Source organism: Saimiri boliviensis, chromosome 14, assembly GCF_048565385.1.
Source record: "Saimiri boliviensis isolate mSaiBol1 chromosome 14, mSaiBol1.pri, whole genome shotgun sequence".
In the NCBI taxonomy this organism is placed as follows: Eukaryota; Metazoa; Chordata; class Mammalia; order Primates; family Cebidae; genus Saimiri; species Saimiri boliviensis.
The window spans coordinates 24,971,676-24,978,283 of NC_133462.1; the positions used below are offsets into that span (position 1 = coordinate 24,971,676).

The following is a 6,608-nucleotide window of genomic DNA, read 5'->3' on the forward strand; positions in this document are numbered from 1 at the left end:
CACTTGAGAGCTGGAATGACCACCTGCCTCCTCCAGGGAAGGGCATCTACGTCAATTACAGGGAATTCTGCACAGGATTGTCTATTCCTGCCCACCTGTTTATTCAACTACTCAGCTCTATCAGTATGGATTCATAGCTATATACTTTATACTTCTTTTTTTTTTTTGAGACAGAGTTTCACTCTGTCGCCCAGGCTGGAGTGCAGTGGCACAATCTCCGCTCACAAGATTCAAGCGATTCTCCTGCCTCAGCCTTCTGAGTAGCTGGGATTACAGGTGCCTGCCACCACACCTGGCTAATTTTTTATATTTTTAATAGAGACAGGGTTTCACCATGTTGGCCAGGCTGGTCTCAAACTCCCGACCTCAGGTGATCCACCCACGTCAGCCTCCCAAAGTACTGGGATCACAGGCATGAGCCACCACACCCAGCCTGTACTTTGGGTTGTAATTCAATACTGCATTTTTTGTTACTCAGTTTGTTCTGATTTTGGCCATTAGGGGCTGTTTCATTTGATTCCCACACCCCTTTGACATGCCCCACCATTGCATGTGTGTGCGTATGTGTGTGGATGTTGGTGTCTATGTAGGTATCTGTGTATGTGTGTATTTGTGTCTATGCGTATGTCTATGTGTGTATATTTGTATGCTTATGTTTGTGTATTTGTGTATATGTGTATGTGTATGTCTATGTGTGTGTGTATATTTATGTGTATATTTGTGTATGTGTGTATGTGTATGTCTATGTGTGTGTATATGTGTATGTTTATGTGTGTATGTTGTATTTGTGTACGTGTGTGTGTATATGTGTGTTTATGTGTGTGTATGTGTATATGTGTATGTGTATATGTCTCTGCGTATATGTATGTATATTTGTGTACATGTGTATGTGTATGTCTATGTGTGTATGTCCGTGTGTGTATATGTTTATGTGTGTATGTGTATTTGTATGTATGTGTATATGTATGTGTGTATATGTGTATTTGTATATATGTATATGTGTATGTCTGTGTGTATGTCTATGTGTGTATATGTATGTTTATGTATGTGTATTTGTGTGTATGTGTATATGTATGTGTGTATATGTGTATTTGCATATATGTATATGTGTATGTCTGTGTGTATGTCTATGTGTGTATATGTATGTTTATGTATGTGTATTTGTGTGTATGTGTATATGTATGTGTGTATGTGTGTATATGTGTATTTGTATATATGTATATGTGTATGTCTATGTGTGTATATGTTTATGTGTATGTGTATTTGTGTATATGTGTATATGTATATGTGTGTATGTCTGTGTGTATATGTATGTTTATGTGTGTGTATATGTGTATTTGTGTATATGTGTACGTGTATGTATATGTGTATGTCTGTGTGTGTATATGTGTGTATGTGTATTGATGTATATGTGTGTATGTTTATGTGTGTGTGTGTGTGTGTGTGTGTGTGTACACTCTCTATTTTTGGCACCGCAATATGTTTCAGGATCATCTGACACTTCCCATCCCAATCCTAGAATCAGCTGTTTCTCCAAGAAATTCTGGCTCCTGGTTTTGAGAATGGTAGAAACAAAGACCCAGGTGGTAGGTGTTATTACCAGGGTGTCACTGTTTCTAGGCCCTCTCGGCAGACAGAGCCAGGAAGTGGGTGTGTATATAACCCATGTATATACACCTATCCGAAATATCCCTATGTACATCCGTCTGTATCTATATTAGGCCAAACAGAAGTACACACCAATGTCCTAAATTCCTCTCCAACACCATGGATTATTCTGGCCTACCCTTGTCCTCTGCAAGATGTCCATTTTTCAGGTGAAGAGAGCAAGGTCCTGAGGTGGATGTCACTGGCTCAGGGTCACACCTCTGTGCCTGTCCTGGCCTGCACCAAAAATGCAACTGCCCTTGGCCAATGGCCGGTCATTTAGATCAGCAGGTGGGGACCGTGTTTGCCTTGGAAAGAGGGTCCTGCTCTGGGAGAAGAGGGCCAGACCTCCAGAAATTTGCAGAGGAGTGGCTGAAAGCTGGCCAGTAAAGTCCAGCCCCGGCGGCATGCATATATACATTGTTCCATCTCGCTAGCTAACCTGCGCAGGAAACGTGACCTAGGAAAGCCATCAGAGGCGACGCTGGCCCTTCCCTCCCCACATCTCTCAGATCTCGGCAGCCAGCACGCAGCTGCACTTTCCCAAAGCCGGGGCCGAGATTCCACGCCTCTGTCGCCGAGAGCCTCTCCAGGATCTTGGCACTTCCTGGCTTTCAAAGCTAGAAGGGCCAGGTAACTAATGTCTTGGGGGTAGCCCTCACCCAGGAACCGGCCACGTTCGTGCCAGCTGTCTCCTCTTCCTGGGGAACACCCTGTGGCAGGTGCTATGGTGCGTCCTCACACCCCCGCTGGAAGGGAGCTTGGTGCATGCTGGTGCCTGTGGATCCTGTGCCAGGCTTGGTGACTTTCTCCTCTCTTCTCACTTCCCCTCTCCACCACACTCCCTGCGGTTGCCTCCCTAATAAATGACTCGCACGGCGTCCTTGTCTTGAGTTCAGCTTCTAGAGGACCCAAACCAAGACATCAACACGCACACCATTCCTGTCCTATTTTCTGTCCAGGAATCCCAGGCTGCCTCGGCCCATACTGAGCACGCAGCCACAGAGGGGGGTCATCGGCGGGTGTAAAGTGGTTGTCAGGGCCCAGACTCAGGAGCTCAGGTATCCAGAGGGACAGATGGGGTGGAGCCACATGTCCAGAGGGCAGAAGAGGGTTGCAGCCACCATACGGCGGCTAGCTCACATCAGAGAGTGTGATCTGGCCAGGTGAGGCCCCAGACAGGAAGAAGACACCCAGCCTAGTCCTGAGGGCCGTTTTAAAGCCATCCCTCCCTGTCGTGCAGTGGGAAAGGAGCTCCATTTGTCAGCTGTAGGTGGATGAGCTGATGAGAGGTGCCAGGGGATTCTGGCATCTGAGCTTGCACCTGCACAGAGACTTCGTGAGCCTCCAGAAAGGCTCCATCAGTCAGAGGGATGCGCCCGTGTCCCATGAAGGGCGGCAGTCGACAGTCGACTGATAGATCTAGGTGTGCCCATATGGAGCTGCGCGCTGGCAATGCCCCGGCCGTGCTGAAGATGAACAGCATTTGTCAGCGAGCTTCCCGCGGGCCTGCAGAAACGCAGCCTCTGACTCATTCACACCTCTGCCACCTTGCCTGTCCGGGGCCACCAGCTGCACAGCCCTGTGCTCCTTAGCCACCTGGGCTGACCCGCTGGGCTCACGGGAGGCTGGAGAGGGCTCACTCCTTTTAATTTTGTCCAGAAAGTCCATGCACACACACACATATGTACACACGTGCACTCACAGACATATATGCAGTTATGTACCGACTCTGGCACATGCTAAAAATTCCCTTCTGCTTTTCAATACAATGTCTTTTTCCCCCACAAGTTCAACCTGCACTCACTCTGCCCCACATAAGCCCTCAAGCCCCGTGTGCCCTCCAGGGTGAGGTGGGGAGGGCTGGCATCTGTGTTGGTCCCGGGGTTCACCAGGAAGCAGCTCAGGGCTCATGTGACATTCTGCATTGACTTTAGAAAGATTCCGAGGTGTCCTGATTACACTCTGTCCTTATGAACTGGATTAGAGGGCCCTTAACAGATAATGCCCAGAGTTCTCCCTGCTTGTCGGACATTGAGCAATTATGAGTGAGGTCTTAAGAGATAAGTGAAACAGCGATGCCTCAGCCAGGAGCTCAAAAGGTGGTTCCAGCGAGGCTTGCAAAACAATACCAGGGCAGGCGGGGAGCGATTTCCTCAGCTTTGGACGCTGAACTATGAGCCTCTCGGTGAAATCTTTTCATATCGGGATAAGACCTGGGTAGCTCTTAATCCCTTAATTCTATCAGTTGGCCAGGGGCTGGAATTGGATTTGGAACCTGAGGGAGGGAGAAGCGAAAAAGCAACAGAGGAATGCAGAACTCTTCACACTTGGACCATTTTCTTCTTCCCTCCCTGACCTGGCCGGGGATCACATCTGTGGGGCAGGTAGGATGAGGGGACCTGGTCTCCCCTCCACTGAGAGGTGTCCAGACTGGGGCTGTCAGGCCTCTAGAGATCCTGGTGGCCACAGACCAGAGGGCCAGAACCAAGCTGTAGGAATGGAGGGGTCTTTTTAGCAAGAGAACCCCTTGTCTGTGAGGTGCGAGGCAATTGGATGCTTCACCCCCACCATTCCCCCAAAAAGTAAGAACAGTAACAATCACCCTCATAACGGCCTCCTTCTCCCTGTGCGAAGTGGTCCTAGAAGCATCTCTGGAGAACCAATAACCAAGCAAAGTGAAAAGTGTGTCCTAATCATGTCACCTTGGTCTGGGAAGTCCCCTGCACCCTCCACCCTGACCCCCACCCCCCGCAAACACAATTCCTCAAGGTAGCCCACCCCACTGCCTGAAGCTTCGGGAGCTTGCCCTGGACGAGAGTGGGGCAAGGGGTCTCTTTAGAAAAGAGGAATCAAGGCCAGATGCGGTGGGTCATGCCTATAATCCCAGCACTTTGGGAGGCCAAAGCAGTCAGATTACAAGGTCAGAAGTTTGAGACCAGCCTGACCTACATACTGAAACCCTGTCTCTACTAAAAATACAAAAAATTAGCTAGGCCTGGTGGTGAGTGCCTGTAATCTCAGCTACTGAGGAGACTGAGGGAGGAGAATTGCTTAAACCCAGGAGGCAGAGGTTGCAATGAGCTGAGACTATGCCACTGCAGTCTGGCCTGGGTGACAGAGTGAGACTCCGTCTCAAAAATAAATAAATAAATAATAAAGGAAAAAAGAAGAGGAAATAAGGTGGGGCAGGTGGAGGGAGTGGGGATGGGGGGCAGAGGTCTCCACAGGGAGGCTATGCCCTCTAATGAGTGCCCCAAGCGCAGGCCAGAACCTATAATCAGAGCCTCAAGAAAAGCATCTGGGGCTGGACATCATTCATGTACTCAGCAGGCCTATATTGAGGCTTGCTCTGCACAACGCCCTGAGCTCTGTGCTGGAGCCAGAGGGAGGGAAAAGCTTCAGTTCCTGCCTCCAAGGAGCCCACAAAACAGAGGGAATGGAACCAGGAAGTGTCCGTTACAAAGCAGCCTGACAGTGCTATACTAAGGCGGGCCCTGGGGCCACAGGCCCACAGAGAGGGCAGGTGCCTTTCCAGATGTGAGAGCAGTCATGAAAGGCTTCCAGATGGAGGTGGCTTGGAGCTTGGGAGGAGCTGCCAGGAGAAAGTCTTCCCGTTCTCAGTTCTGGATCTTCCCCCTTCTCCAGGAGCTCTGCAGTAAGGCAGTTAAAGAAGAGACCTGGAAAGGGAAAGGAGTAAGAGCCTGTCCCTGTGTCCCCGATTAAAGATTCTTCTTTTGCCGAAGATGTATTAAATCAGAGTCTTGAAAGGGAGTGGGCTGAGATAGCCCAGCATAGAGCCCTGCCACAGAGGAGGGCTCCAGGAGGCGGATGGATGAATGAATAAATGCATGGATGAATGGATGGGGGATGGATAGCTGAATGGATGAATGGATTGATGGGGAACGGATGTATGAGTGGATGGATGGATGGATGAGCAGATGGATGGATGGATGAGTGGGTGGATGGATGGATGGATGGACGGACGGGTGGGTGGTTGGATGGATGGATGAATGGATGGATGGATGGATGGATGGAGAAATGGATGGATGAATGGATTGATGGGGATAAGTGGATGGATGAGTGGATGGCTGAATGGATAGATGGATGGATAGGTGGATATATGGATGGATGGATGGATGGATGGATGAATGGATGGATGGGTGGATGATGGATGGATAGGTAGATGGATGGATAATGGATGGAAGAACAGATGGGCCAGCCAGTAGATGGATGGAGAGATAGATGAATGGCTGGATGGATGGGTGGATGGATAGATGAATTGATGGACGGCTGGATGAATAATGGATGAATGGATGGATGACTGGATGATGGATGAATGAGAGGATGATAGGTGGGTGGGTAGGTGGGTAGACAGGTGGATGAATTGGTGCATGGGTCCGTGGATAGATGGACTCACGGATGGATGGTCTGAGGAGGGACTGCCACACAGGCTGGCAGGGCACAATGCAATGACTCCATAGGGTAGATGAGGAAACAGCAGCCAGACTGCAAAAGATAGGCAAGGGAGTCTGAGGGATACCACCATCGACTGCTGCTGCCACGTGCCAAATGGTCCCTAAGAGGTGTTTGGTAAATTAATTTTTAAAAAAAAGAAATAAAATTATTATTCAAGCTGTACTCTTTCAGTTTCAAATGACCATATCCTGATTTAAACTAGCTTAAGAATAAAAGTATGGGAGACAGAGAGGTTCAGGTTTCTGAAGAACGCTGGGGGAGGTTGCGCACAGTGGCTCACTCCTGTAATTCCAGCACTTTGAAAGCCTGATGTGGGAGGATTGCTGAGGCCAGGAAGTTCGAGGCTACAGTGAGCTGTGATTGCACCACTGCACTCCAGCCTGGGTGAAAGAGCAAGACCTTACAAGAAGAAGAAAGAAGAAGGAAGAAGGAAGAAGAAAGAAGAAAGAAGAATGCTGGGGTAGATCCAGCAGAGCTTCAGG

General features: G+C 49.0%; 1 pseudogene; it reads left to right on the forward strand.

The window, feature by feature from the left end:
- Nucleotides 1-652: 652 nt before the first annotated feature.
- Nucleotides 653-2,675, forward strand: LOC141581151 (uncharacterized; annotated as a pseudogene).
- Nucleotides 2,676-6,608: the final 3,933 nt, after the last annotated feature.